Source organism: Squalius cephalus (genome assembly GCF_949319135.1).
Source record: "Squalius cephalus genome assembly, chromosome: 9".
NCBI lineage: Eukaryota > Metazoa > Chordata > Actinopteri > Cypriniformes > Leuciscidae > Squalius > Squalius cephalus.
The window spans coordinates 10,467,093-10,482,969 of record NC_137130.1 but is presented as its reverse complement, the minus strand read 5'-3'; the positions used below and the strand labels follow the sequence as shown (position 1 = coordinate 10,482,969).

At 37.1% G+C, this 15,877-nt stretch overlaps 1 protein-coding gene across 1 annotated transcript in view; it reads left to right on the top strand.

Annotated features, from left to right (window-relative positions):
- Window positions 1–15,877, top strand: part of map2 (microtubule-associated protein 2) — a 123,895-nt gene that overhangs the window by 24,892 nt on the left and 83,126 nt on the right. Inside the window, exon 2 of the mRNA XM_079882009.1 lies at window positions 13,532–13,605. The gene's annotated coding sequence lies outside the window, so the exon portion shown is untranslated. The remainder of the gene's footprint in view (window positions 1–13,531; window positions 13,606–15,877) is intronic.

Here is a 15,877-nt window from a genome sequence, read left to right as displayed (position 1 = left end):
ACTTATTTGAAAAAGTAACTTGGATATTTTGTTGTAAATTTTAAATGAATGCATTAGTTTACAAGTTACTTGAAAAAGTAATCTGATTACACAACTCATGCCTTAACACTGCTTCTAACACTCATTAATTAATTGCTGTAGTGAAAATTATTGTACAGCAATTAAACACTGTGATTTGTCCATCTGGTGTCCGATCTCCGTGTTTTCTGTTGGATTGGAGCTGGGGGGTTTGGGACAGCAGCTGGGTCAGGGTCACATTTCCTGCTTTGTGACTGAGGGTCCTTCAGTACAGAACATACATCATATAGACAAAAAAGCCCAATTTTTTCTAAAAACAAAACAAAACAGGGATGATAATTTCCTGTTGGCACATGGTAGCTGGATTCTAGCTGTTCCAAGCTGGTCATTAGGTGTCCTGCACTCTTAAAAGTAAAGGTTCGATATTGGCATCTATGGTTCCATGAAGAATCTCTAGCATCCATGGAACATTTCCATTGTACAAAAGGATTTTTATAGTAGTAAAAGCTTCAGATATCACACAATAACTGTTCACTGAAAGTTTCTTTGGGAAAACCAGAAAGGTTCCTCTATGGCAGTGGTTCCCAAACTGAGGTAATAAATAATTCATTACATTTGTATAGTGCTTTTCTTGGCACTCAAAGCGCTTTACATAGAAGGGGGGAAGTTCAATTATCAACAATGTTGATAATGTTATACAAGCAAGAATGCAATTTTTCCCAAATATCCACACAATTGCAAATGTGACATTGATTTTATACAATATTTCACAGTATTGTCAGTATTGTTTGCTCTATTTTGCAACTAAATAATAGTTCCAATGAAAGCCACTGCAGAACTGCTGTGCTTCTCCAAACAACACAGTGGTGTTACGATAGTAAACGAGTATTTGGCTTTGAACAAATCGGGAGAGTCAATGATTCAATGACCCATTCATAAATACAGCCACTTGCTTCGTTACTGAATGAATGAATGAATGACTCGATGAATCACTCATCATAGAAAGATGTTAAATGCCTTGCGGGGTACCTCTAAAAAGTTTGGAAACCACTGCTATATGGCATCACTGCGAAAACACCCTTTTGGAACCTTTATTTTTAAGAGTGTAGGGTGGCCATTACCTAATTCAAGCTAGTAGACCATGCTATACAAGCAACACACCAGCTGGTCAGGTTGGTTTTTGTAAAAAAATGACCAGCTTGAACTGTTTTATGACCATCTTAGACTAGAAATCATATACCCCCTACCATGTTCCAGCTACCAGTTTGGAACATGGTAGGGTATATGATACCAGGATTGTCCAACAGGGAAAAATCTTATATGTGCAATTAACTCAGCTATTTCCAGCCAGGCTGTGAACTCACAATTTCCCATCAAGTTAAAGGGCGAGATTATTCTCAATCTGACGCCTGGGAATGTCATCGGTGTGAAGCACTGGCAATCTGGTGAGTTGAAAAGACAAGTTTTGTTTGCAAACAGTAAGTGCGAAAGATGAGTCAAGTAAATATTGCAGCGCCATTTGACAAGTGTTGGGAAGACACGTTCATTATGGATGCAGTTTGCAGAGTTGAAGGACATTGCCTGTGGTGTGTCTTTGAAGTACTCCAGGTCCCTCAAGAGGAGAGGGCAGATCTTTTTACGTCTCTGAATCCTTCATTAAATGGGAGCAAAGTGAGAGAAATGTGAAAGAGAAATTACTTAGGAAAGAGTATTTATAACTATAACTATATTCAAATAACACACAGTCTATGCGAGTATTTGGACCCAAAACTGGTCAGAACTCAACCAGCCAGAACGCATGCTTGGTAACCACAATATATTTAATATAAAAGTAGTTCAGTCTGATCAAAAATTTAGTTTTTCACACAGTATTTGTGTGGTGTTTTTTGTTGTTAGCTTAGCAACATGCTAATATCAAACCCTGTTGTGTCTCTCTTGTGGTGAGTAGCAGTATTTTATGTATTGTATGTGATGTTCTGTACAGTACATATAAAGTGTTCTAAATAAGTCGCTCATGAGGTTCCTTTTTTAGTTAGGACGTTAGTTAAGATAGCTACCCAGACAGTAGACAGTAAGGCAGTTCACTAGGTTTTGGAACAGAGCTAATGTCTCATTTTAGTTCTTTGAACAGCTCTTAAGCCAAAATGGGGCTTTTTGGTGTTAAATTGCAGTTATTGTGTGGGTGTAAAAGTGGGATCTCTTTGTGGAGCTAATCAAAGGAAATGTCCTGTTATGTTAGTTGTTGTGTGCAGTTGCAGGTCGGGCCAACTGGGCAGCGCTGCCGGCCGCACCCAGGAGTTCAGTGATGTGGGCAGGGTGAGCGCTGCACTGGCCACAGAGGCCATAATGAGGCTCGCCACTTTTTCCATTCTGCTCGAACGCCTTGAAAGCAACTAATGGCCTCAGGAGAAAACCTCCCTGATGAAAAACATAGCTTCGAAGCTAGTTAGCTGGTCTTGACCAAGCTGAGAGACCAGGTTAAATGAGCGAAGACAAGCACATTTATTTACACCATCTTAAAGGGATAATTCAACCAAAAATGAAAATTCTGTCATTTACACATGTCATCCCAAACCAAAGATTCTAAAATGAGAAGTGTCTATTTTGTTCATACAATGGAGGTCAATGGTAACCAAAATGGTTTGGTTACTCGTATTCTTCAAAATACCATCTTTTATATTCCTCAGAAGAAAGCCGTACATGTTTGATATAACATAAGAGTGAGTAAATTATGACTGTTTTTATTTCCTGATCTTTAAAATATTTATTTCAGTATGGTAATATATCAGAGACCAGCTTCATCATGCATGCTGTGTCTACACACATTTACATCTATATTAAAGGGATAGTTGACCCAAAAATCTGTCTTCATTTACAAACCTTGAAATTTTCTTCTGACATTCCTCAAAATATCTTCTTTTGTGTTCAGCAGAAGAAAGAAATTCATACAGGTTTGGAACAACTTGAGGGTGAGTAAATGATGACAGAATTTACATTTTTGGGTGAACTATCTCTATAAGGCAATATTTTTTTCCTCTTCCTTCAGCTTGCCTGATTTTTTGTCATCATGAAAATCCATCTAGGTAGCTGTGTGTTTTGGTAGCTGATTTCTCATTGATCTAAGATAGTAATTAGCGGTTATACTATCTTAGACCAGCAACAAACCAGCTTAAAATGGTCAACTTGGTTTTTGGAACATGGTTGCTATCTATCTTGTTCCAAAACACAGTTACCAGTTTAATTTGAATTTTCCAACAGGGTTCAGCTTCCTCTCTTTCAAAAATTGCCCCTCTCTGCAGTCTCCCGCCCTTAGACAGTATGTATAAGTCTTGCACTGATTCTGCCCATGGGATGAGTATTTCACTTGAGAGGAATTTCCTGTGCTCTTCACAAAGCAGAACGGAGACAGAGAATGAAAGTCTGAGATGGAGAGAAAGTGTGAGTGTGTGAGAGAGAGAGAGATAGAGACAGGAAATAGGAACTTGGAGCTTATTTTGACGCCTTGGCATGAGCAGAATAAATTACTCTAGCGAGATCTTCTCTTCGTTCTCTATCTCTTTCTCATAGAAAAGTGATCATATTTATATGTGCTTGAGCTGAGACAGGTTTATAGCTGAAGCCTGTTGACTTTTGACCTGCCAGGTCTCCACCAGTAGTTTTTGGTTCTGTTTGCTCTCACATGTGAGAGTGACTCTGTGTGTCTCACTCAAATTGCAGTGCATTTGCATATTTGCTTCTGAGGCATTTATTTGCTCATGTATTCTAGTGGTTAACAAACTGAGCTGGTGATCAAAAGTTTGTTGGTTCAAACCCTGCTATGGGAGATCCTTAAAGTGTCACATTTGTACCCTTGAGCAAGGCACTGAACTCGTCTCTTCCATGGGGTTATTTCATCATTTTAAGGAGTGTTTACTCTGAAAGTGATTTGTAGCACTGAAAGCATTATATGCTCAATTTTAAAATATTAGTAATATTACTTTAAGCAAAAGATCAGCGACACAATGGGGTGACTACCAGTGATAGCTTTCCTGTAGCTCAAACAGTAGAGAGTTGGCGCTTGCAACGCCAAGATCATGGGTCTGATTCCCAGGGAAAGCAAGAATTGATAAGAATGTGAAATGTAATGTAAGTTGCTTTGGATAAAAGCGTCTGCCAAATGCAAAAATGTAAATGTAAATGATAGGGCAGTGTTGACAGTTGGTTTGCTCCCAAAGAAAAGCAGTTGCATTGAACTATTTTGTTACATTTAACTTGTATTTTAAACATCAATTCAATTGATCCGTGTTGATCATGTCTTTATATGTCAGTTTGAAATGTTGTTTAATAATGTATTATTTTACTGCTACATTTAACTGCATTTGAATTAAATTTTGAATTAAAACATGAATTAAATAATTTGTCAGTTTAATAAGTGATTTATTAAATATTAATTCACTGGTACATTTAACTATACTTTAACTAATTAGGTATGTCTGTTGAGTTGTCAATTTGAAAAGTGATTTTATTTGCATTCACATGTCGTTTTTGCTCTTGTCAGGCAGTGATTAAGATTTTATTGTGTTCTATATTAATAGCAATGCAATGGATTCATATGCAGAACAATTCTCTAATGGATGATCCTTTCTTCTGCCAGACAGACATGTTGCATCACTAAGATTGATCTCCTGTCTAGATATGGAGTTTAAAAGAATATGCATGAGGCTGGAATCCATTTCCAAATGGACAGGTTACACTGAGAAATCCACACATTAACCTGCAACTAATTTAGTCCAATTAACAGTAAGCATACTGTGTTGATTTAGTAAGTCTTGGATATGTGGTATGGTGCCACTAAGGCTTTATAAATAAATCACTGTTAAAACTAAAGTGAGCTGTTAGAGTTATTTTATAATTAATAACTGCAGTTATGAGTCTCACAAATGAATAATAGTATGTTGTGGTAATGCTTGCGGGCCTTCTGGATGTTAGCTGCCACAGAGCTGTAGTTGTGTGATATTTTCTCTTGTCATTTCTGCCATGTGGTCTGACATCATCCTTTGGCTCCTTGGATTTTTTTTTTTCCTGCAGGACACCAGGCAATGAGATGTAGATCCCAAATCCCACTGTCATCATTGTACAGTGGTTCTGCTGTACTCCTTCTGTTTCACAACTAAACTCTTTTTTGAATTTGTGATACACATCTTTCCTTTTTTATGCCACAGACCTGCAACTATACCTCTAATTATGATCCCCTTGGAATGTAAAGTGAAAATTCGAATGGTTACTTTAAAAATAAAGGCAGAAATGTCTTTATATGTTTTTTGTACAGCCTTGGTTACTATAAACTGAGTTTAAATGTGCTTTAGGAATAGCATCATGTATTGTTAGTTGTTTTTTTCCCAAACCCCTGTAATAGACAAAAGTGGGTAACTGAGAACAGTAGCCTTGTTGATTAGAGTGACTGTGAATTAGGAATGTGTTTAACTAAAGTGGACATCTCTAACTGATCACATCAAGCTTAAGTCTTGATGTTAAGAGACATCTAATACCTGCTGATAACTTCTGACGGCAGTACCGTTGACCATCTGCTGTCCAGGAGGCTCTCAGTTAGAGACAAACTCACTGAAGGCTCTTAACAAGATGCTGCCAAACTGGAACCTGCAGGATCCATCTATAATGGGACATTCACATAGGTTCATTACATAGCTAGATAGGTTTGAACTATCCAACTATCGGTATACCTGTCTGTCTGTCAGTATGTCTGTCGGGCAGTCAATCTATTTATACAGTATATCGTTTCTATCTGTCATTCGTTCTATCATTCGTTCAGTCATATGTTCTGCCTATCTATCTATCTATCTATCTATCTATCTATCTATCTATCTATCTATCTATCTATCTATCTATCTATCTGTCTGTCTGTCTGTCTGTCTGTCTGTCTGTCTGTCTGTCTGTCTGTCTGTCTGTCTGTCTGTCTGTCTCTGTCTGGGGACATGCTAATTTGTTTGCTTTTATTTGCCTTTTCAGACAGTGATGTGATTTTTAAAAATTTTTTTATTAAATCTTATAATTAATTCAGACTGGGTAATTCCATTTCTGAGCCTCAATGTTGAATGAAAACTAACTGGATAATCTTTCCAGGGATTTCAGTTGGAATCTATAGTGTTTGACCCATTTTTCCATTTCCGTGATTTGAAATGGCATGGATAACATCGGATTTGGGCACTGTGAGCTCTCTCCCTGAGCTAGCCTGAGTTTTCAAGTGTCTTTGACACTACATTTCTAAATTGAGACCTTTTTTCTTTCCAGACACTAGACCACAAGACAAGAATGAGCTTGACAAGACTGATTTTGTTATAAATATGGTAGTTTCAAAAAACACTCTGTTCCATCTCACTTAGCAGCTGTGCGCGGACAACATGATTGTTTTCCAGTTGAAATGCCTAACAGCAAGGGGACATCCAGTAGTCTAATGGGAATAGAAGAATGTTTTTAAGAGGGAGGGAGAGATATCGCAGAGCTGCGGTACATTAGCCGTATAGCCACTAGTACTACTCTGTGTGTAATCATGTTATCCCTCTTAATAGAGTCGAGATATAACCCTGCCGAGAATCACTTGTTTGACAAGTGCTTATAAATGCTTTAGTTACAGTGTGGCTGTGTTTGCAGTCAGTGGTTACTTCACCAGTCAATATAATGTTCAGTGCACTTCAGTTGGCAGAAGTCATGAAATATTAACTCGGGTTTAATCGTAAGCTGTCCCAGCGGCCTAGGTGCAGTTTTTTTTCAGCATAATGTTGATCAAAAAAGTGAGGTATAATTACTTTACTTGCATAAATTGCTGTATGTTCCGTGACCCAATCATATCCAGTTTCAATTGAAATGATCTACAGTAGTTATCTAAATTAAAAACGTATTTATTATTATACTGCAGATATTTTTGTTACTGATTTATTAATTTTGGTTGTTTGTTTGTTTAAATAAATAAATAAAATGTGTTTGTTTTCAGGCTGTCAGTCTTGTGGATTGTTCAGTTTTCTTGTAAGTTACATCGTTACGTCTTAATGAGTGAGTCAATGAATCATTCTTTCAAGAGGTTTGTTGAAACATACTGATTCATTCAGGAACAAAACGAGTCATGGGTCATTGCATAATTTTTTATTATTATCGTTGAAAATCAGTCATTCAGGAGCGAAAAAAAGTCTTTATTTGTGATAGTTCATTCACTTAAACGATTAGTTTAAAACACTTAAACTTGGAACTATTTTAAGACTTGTAACTATTACTTTGAAACTATTTTCTTAAACAGACAAAACAATATTGTGTCTAAAATGTAAGTTACTCAATATTATCTTCTTGTTTTTGGTAGTGTTGTATAAGTAATATCACACTCGTAGTGCTTTTGGTCCATATGTAAACATGGCTGTGATTCAGCTGACTGATATTCTTTCTGCTTTTTTGCTTTACAGAATCTGCTTTTATCTAAAGCAATTTACAGCAGACTTTATCAGTCGCTCCAGAGTAATCTTAGAGTTTGTCTTGCTCAAGAGTCTTGTTGTGGATTTGTTGTGACTGTCGCTTGTGTGATTTCACGCTGTAGAGTGTCACAATGCGTCACTACTTTTGAAAAACTTTTTTTGTGGTTGTAAATCTGTGCTGTCACAAACTTGCTCTGAAGTGCACACTTTGTCCTAGTGCCTCCTGCTGTAAATCAATTAGTCAAAAGAAACCATACAAGGCAGGTGTATGACCAATGACCTGTGGTTGGTGGGTGTGAGAGGTGATTATTTCACACCCTTTTAAGAGATTAAGGTCAATGTTGTTGTCAGTGCTTCTACATGTAAGAGCTTCACAGAATTAGTGTCCAGTTCAGGCACGTCGTGGATCAGATCTGTCCCATACTTCACAGGGATTATATTGGGTGGTCAATGCATTAGAAAAGTGCTAATCCCAGCTGACTATAAGGTGGACCAAAAAGTTGGATCCCTAGTGACCGCACTACATTAACTTTATTTTATAACAAAAATATTAAACATTGTTATTTTATATTGTGATATTACAAATCTCAAAATCTATCAAAGTTTGTGATTGTCTGAATGATGATGTTTGTTTCGGTCTTTGTGAATCGCTGTGTTTGAACCAGTCAAGCTCTCGACTTTTAGCCAGCCAGAGCGTTTGCTTTGTGCCTGTGCAGTTATTATGTGATTGTGTGTGTGGTTAACCTGCACATATTGATTAAAGGCCTGGCCCAGATGAAAGCCCTGTTATGTTAATTAAGGCCTTGTTTCTTTTTTCGGCTCTGCTCTCAAGAGCTTCAGTGGTGAAACCCCTCAGCCTATCTCTTGCTTTTTCTCTCTTCATCCATCCACACTTGCTCGAGACCAATTACGGTAGTATGCGTGGAGTCTGAATGTAGATGTAGATATGCTTGGGGGAAAACTTGGTGGAATGTCTTGACAAAAAGCTTAATTGGAGTGTGAATACAACCGCTGTATCATTTAGTCCCAAAGTCTATAGAGGCCAAGGTATTCGCAAGAAACTTTACTCATGATCATCGATTGAAAACGCAGAGACTAGAACAAATTTGAATGGGTGGGGCCATTAATGAAATTTTATATCTACTAAGGTAACCCTTAGTCAGTAAAAAAATCCAAATATTACAATATTAAAAACGCAATGAAACACGTACAATGCCACAATAGTCTCCAGTAATTTGAGCATGTAAGTGTTAATTTGATTTTTAGCATTTTAATTCAGTTCTTGACCGCAACAAACGATTCACGATTCAAAAAACCATGTTTCAAGATAGATGCATATGCATTGGCAGGATTTGTAATCATTGCATCAGGAAAACAAGTGAATTGTTACACCCCTAATGCGCTGATATTTGGTGAAAATTGACGGAAAAAATTGTGCAGAAAGAATTTTAGATGTTGGGTTTTTATTATGTTTTAGCTTGGAATGCAAGATGTTTTCTGGAAATTTCTTTTAGAATTTCAAATGAAATGTCACGTAGCCTGTATTCATGAGATAAATCAGAGAAATATTCATGTTTGGAGGTCTAGGCACAGTGCTACAAAGTGCATGCAGTTAAGAGACACCCGAACCTGGATTAAACAGACTGATATACATGAAAGCACAACATGCTCTGACTCCCGAAAAAGCATTTGTAATTTGTGCTTTAACATTTGAACAACAAACAGGGAAATCTTGTTCTACCTTCAGCTGTCTCACTGTAAGATTAGACAGTGGCATCAAAGACAACATGGTTTCTCACAAGAGAGGTAGAGGAGAGGCCTAAATCGACACTCGATGACAAATAAACCAGCTTTCTGAGCAGAAGTGTGTGATTTAATGAATAAGTCTGACATGTACGGGTCTCAGGTGGGACGCCTGACAGTTTGCTCGTTTTTGACTGCTTGAGGCTGTGGATTTGGGAGGGGGTGGGGAGATTAGATCCAGGGTGCAGCTGCTGTTTGCTGGTTTGCTGGATTAGTGGATGTCTCTCCCCCTCATACTCACCCCACAGGAGGCCTAACCTTAGGGCAGCTATAGTCCGCCTCGATGCAGTCTGGAGTAAGTGTGGGCTCAAATAGCCATCAGGCTAATTAGGATTGATCCACCATAGCAGAGGCATGGTTCAGTCTGTATACATGAGCATCTGCTGTGGGGAAACTGTGTTTGGTAAGATTATGACTAGATCCTACTTGGGAAGAGATAGATTTGTTGTTTGATGACTGAGATAGTCCAAGGGAAATATGACTTGATGTTCAACACTTCATGTTTGATTATTGCTGGACAGTTGACACTTTCATAGAAGTTTTATATTTACAAGTCCTTTTAATATGATTTCATATAATGTATTTTTAATATAATTTGTTTGCTTAGAATGCCCTACAATGTCATCCAAGGCAGACAATTAACATTTTATTTATTTGTTTATTTCATGTTTATTTATTCAAATAATATTGATTTAAATATATATATTTTTAAATTATGTATTTAGGTTGGTATTTCTGTATTTAAATAACATTTATTTATTCAAATAATATTTATGTATGTATTTATTTATTTAACTCAACCCACTCCCCTCTGCCCACAATTTTTGAGACTCAATTATTGACTGTATTTTATGACAAGTATTGTATTAGTTTGTTGATGTTGCAAGGCATTGCAAATGAATGTGCTGTTTTCTTGAGATGACAAAATATTTGACACTTTTTTTGAGAAGTTTTATATTAACCCTTATATTATGTTTGTTAAAATTTGAAAAATCGTACACAGAATCAAAATTAATACAAAGGGTCATTGTGGGAAAATTGTATGTATACGGCAACATCATTTTTTTATTTGAATCCTCAAACTGGTGCTGCTTTAGCGCTACATACAGTACAATGTCTTTAAGACACAGTTCAACAATTTTTTTTAAAATTTTGTCATCATTTATTCCCACTAATTTCATTCCAAACCCATTTGACTTAATTCTGTAAAAAAACAAGAGGTACCGTTTAGTTCTAGATGCACTGTCCCTTTAAGGAGAACAGCTCCACCTCAGTTTCTAATAGGTCTTTGTTGCAAATGATCAATTGGAACTTTTTACGGTTAAAGGCTTTGTTCTTTAGACATGACTAAAATGTAAATTCACAAGGATTTTAAGGTTTATTTACCCGAGTGCATAATGTCATCACACTGTCTTTGATGATATTGCAGGGCATTCCAAGTGAATGGATTTTGAAGTGAAGTGAACTACAAATATCCCCTGCTAGGGACCAAATCAGCACAAAAGACAGTCTAGACTCTAGAGTGCACATGCTTGCTTTGCATGGCCCAGACATATGTGTTTTTAAATTACCAGTGCCCACCCTCATCCTACTCCATGCGGCGCTGGCACACCACACATGGCTAAACCCATCAGACTCGCTATTTCAGGAAGGCAGACGCCCATGTTACCAAGAAAGTGCATGAAAATAAGCGGACCTCAGAGCCTGGGAAGCTATAAGCATGAAATAAGATTCATTCAGCGGTCGGGGGATAATCATCCATAGTGAGGTTTGGGGTGGGGTTTTTAGGAGGGTAAGCGAGTTCTCCAGGCTTGTTTTGTGCCCCTCTGCCTGTCTGCAGTGCCTTCAGAATCCCACATTTGTTGAGATGATGATGATGGGAGAGAGCATGAACTGCCAAAGGGGGGAAATGAATGAAGACAAATCTTTTTCCTGCCCTAATGATGACGGTCAAGCAAAACATCAGCAAATTGAGAGAGAGAGAGAGAGAGAGAGAGAGGGAGAGAGAGAGAGAGAGAGAGAGAGAGAGAGAGAGAGAGAAAGAGATGGTCTGAGGAGAACGATAAGAAGCCAATATTTTCAAAGAAAAACTCAACCGAAAATGAAAATGTTGTCATTATTTTCTCATCCTCATGTATTTCCAGATCTGTGTTATTGTTAACAAAAAGTAAAACTATTAAAAATATTTTTGGTAATTGAAATAAAGCTAAAAATAAAATGAAATATTCATATTAGATGAAAAATTTTAACTTAAAAAACTGAGTGAAATTGAAGTATTAAATAATAATAAAAAAAAATGACAAGCAAAAATACTAAAACTGAAATTAAACTGAAAATATAAAAAGTAAAAGCTAATTTTCAATATTAATAACAAAATATAATAGTGTATAAATAATACTAAAATAACACTGGTATGCTGTTATTTTTTTCTATGGAACACAGAGGGAGATTTTTTGTTTATGATTCTACTATTTTCCATACAAACACAGTTCATAGTGACCATGTCAAGAAAAAAAAAAGGACCATATTGGAAAATGGTCCATATTACTTGGATTTATACTCCATATCTCATATAAAATAAAGGCATTATTATACCATCCAACTGATTAAAAAGCTGACTTTAAATCAGTGATCATTCTAATCCAATATAGGACTTGTTCATGGTCGGTCCAGAGTAAAGTTGCTCCAATAAAGCCCTCATTCACCTCCACTAGAGCAGAGAGTTGCTTGGAAGATTTATTGCATTGGGATGAGTCAGTTGGAAGGGAGTCTTTATCGAGGCCATATGAACACCAGCTACTGTCAGATTGCCAATCCAAGTTTCCTGTCTGCATTGCTCTGGTATTTCATATGGTCTGTGACAGTTGTGGCCAACCGGAGATCACTTCTGAAAAAAAACAACAAAAAAACCTGAGAAGTAAAGATGAAATGGATATTAGGTTAGATTTCATTGCTTTGTTAAACTAATATTGATAGTTTAGGAATTCGGTTAGCACATGCTGTCATAAATATTCTTACAGTAGGACTGAGTTGGAACTTCTTAACAGATATTTTATGACTGTAATCAGGCTCTTATCGATTCAAGTACAGTTCCGAAGGTTTTAAGTTTGTTCTTCCCCTAATGGAAATTTGCCATAGTTTTTGCACAGTCAGTCAGACTTTACATACAGAAATATGGTGCACTCGAATTACTATGAATGGGAGAAAGTGCAACACGCAATATGATGGAATAAGTCCCACTTTCTAAAGAAAAGAGCCAATCACCAATTGGTAAAGTCATAGTTTCAAAGATGGCCGCCAGGTGAAATGACTTGTCTTAAATGGACTTTGAGTCAGTGCTCTGAAAATAGAAACAATTTTCACTCTGATATTGCTTGTGAATTTCACAATTAATTACAAAGAATTGGCAAGTAAAACATTAAAAATGTGAAATTTGGAAAGTAGAAAGAGTATTTTAGTATTTTCTTGTAAAACATGCTCACATAATCTTTGTCTTATTTACAACTTTCAAAAATATTTTTTTACAATGTGGTATTTGTAAAAAATACCACGTTAACCACTACAAAAACTAAAGAGATCTTCAGGCCATTCAAGTACATACATTCAGACTACATCTTCCCAGTGTTTCCAAGATGGCCACCAAGTGGACTGACATGCATTTTTGGTTTGAAGCTAAGTTCTTCACCAGTTGCGTGAGTTTGGGGCGGGGCTACGTGTTTGACTGAACAATAGCAGATTGAGGGCCCAGAAAAATGTGCGGTAGGAGTGTTTGGGGAAATCTTTTTAGAAACTACCATTATCATTATCTATAAATATAGAGATACTGCATTGTAGATAGATTTTTTAATTGTATGCAATGTCATTCTTTTCATATCCTCTCCTTTTATGTAGCCTCAGAGCATCTGAGCTCATTCTAGAACATTCTGCTCAATCACAGATTCATTTTTTTTTTTTACTTCTGCTTTTGCTTACATGTTAATTATATTATCATTTCAGCCACACATACACACACTCTCTCTCTTTCTCACACACACACACACACACAGCGCCCTACCCCTCGCTCATACCACTCTCCCACTTGCTGGAAGGTGGCAGTATGAACGGCGCTTGCTAAACTCACACATGTGTCTCTGGCCATTGACGAGGAACGTGTATTGTAGCTGCTGAGGTCATGTGACTGATATAAGGGAAACTCTGCGGACACCTTGAGCTCACCTGCCACATTTCTTTCTCCTTTGTTTATCTCTCTCCAGGTCCATCTGAGGTTCTCCGTCTTCCTCTGTGCTTACACGCTTAAGAACAGGATCCTAGCCGCAGATCTCATCAGGTAGGCTCTTTATCCCTTTTTTCTCGCTTTTCTTTCAGTCTCCCTCCTGTTCTCTGCCTCCCTGCTCGCTGTGCTGCAGAGATGCTGCGTCATTGTGTGTAACGCTCTGGCACATAAGGTGAGTGAGAATCTGACAGGCTGATACGGGCAGTACCGGCATTTTCACATTCCTCTATGTTTTTACATTTCCTCCTTTTTTTCAGCTTTTGTCAGCATCTTTCATTATTTTGTGAATTTCTTTGATGATGTATCGCCTGTGCATTTTCCTGCTGTTCTTGAGAATCAGTGTACCTGTTAACTAGCATGCTGGACACATTGAAGCAGATGTGTATTATGTGTTGTCATGTAATTTTGTGTCTGTGTGTTTGCCGGTCGGGATAACATGCTTTTTGGAGTCAGGGTGACGTGATGGTGACTGTCTAGACACCCTCCATTAGCATCACCATAGACTATCCAGATGCATAACAGTGATGGTGGCAGTGATTTAATGATGGTGTGGGTCCCCAGGGGTGGGTGATGTAGTAACTTAAATACTATATCACAGCAATTATATTTTATAGTATTATAGTTACCATGATATACTATTACTCTGTGATATATCAATATATTCTACACTTCTAGATGAAAATTCAATAAAAAATATTTATATGCTATTCATCTGTGTGTATATGTATATTATAACTGATTATATATGTGTGTGTGTATGTACACACACACACACACACACACACACACACACACACACACACACACACACACACACACACACATACACACAAATACCTGACTAAGACTCTTCTCCGCTCTTTAAATACAAAAAAACACAAGCCTTTATAGACAAAGTGTTTATTGAGTAAAGAAAATGGTGTACTTACTCAAACATCAGTTCTCTATTTACCTTTGCATTGCAAACAAGTAGAGACTGTGCGCGGAACTTCATTCACAATAGAGGCGATAGAGTTATGAGGTTTGACCGATAGTTTAAGGATCCAATGGAGTTACAAGGTTTTTCCTTTCACAACCTTTTTTAAAAGCATTCATATTTAAAAATAATAGAACAAAAATGACAAAGTATAGAGATACGAGGTTTCCGCCCACAGCGACAATATATTCTTATTTGTAACATTTCTTTTTATTTATTTTACACAGCACAACTGACCACCTGTCACGATTAATTTACATATACTTTTTTATTGAAAAAAAAATGTGTGTATGCACGTGCATTGTATATAAGTATATATGTATGTATATTTATTTATTTAAAATCTATATAGGGCTGTGTCGTTGTTTTTTCCTTAGGGGATTCGGTCAATTATAATTTTCCATGTAGCTTTTTTCTATACTGTAACTGATAATATTCCATTTCAAGAACAGCTTTCAAACCATTGCTTAAGTTGGATGCCAATAATACTTTCATTTTAGAGCTGTTCTCGTGCTGTAGAAGAGGGGAAGATTATCAGTATATAACAATTTAACTTTATGTGAGAAATAGACTGACATTTAAATATTTCTAGACTAGTATAGCGTGTAAGTTGTATAGACTACATTTATTGTGCTTTTTCTACCATTGCACATTAAATGCTGCCATGCCACCAAGCAGTATGGGTTGCAGTACACATATGTAGGGCTGGCTGATCTCAGAATCTCACTAGAGACAGTTTCATCACTGAATTGTTGAGGAAAGGAAGTTGACAAAGGAATTCTTGGTTCATATTGTTGTTAAACGCCATCGCCCCCTCCTTTCCCAATTCTTTTCTCCCCCTCAGCTGTTGTGGTCATGACAGAAAGCATGTGCCATACGCGACGTGACCTTTTCTCATTCATTTATCTCTGTCCCTCAACACACCGCTGTGTCTGTGCTGAATAAGGTCACGATACAGGTGACTGTAGTCTTCATGCATCATGCCAGAAGGCCATTGACCGTTTCGTCTACTGTCTATCCCTCTCCTGCAGTGCTGTAATGGCAGAAAGCTTGATGCAGGAACCAACTGCTGTCCTCAGTGACACCGACTGCTGCATTGAAGCACAGCCTCGTCTCAAATATAAGAAAAAGCAATTATGGTTATATATGCATTATCATTAATCTAATATATGCATAGGTTTCTGTGAATGCATAGCACATACTTATACCATTGATTTTTAATGGCAAAACATATAGATGACCAATAATTTAATCAGTGATATTAGTAACTGACAGTGTTTGAATAAAAAAACCTTGGTGCGCAGAGTGCTTAGATATAGAGACACGTTAGTCGGTTGTAACACATTATTT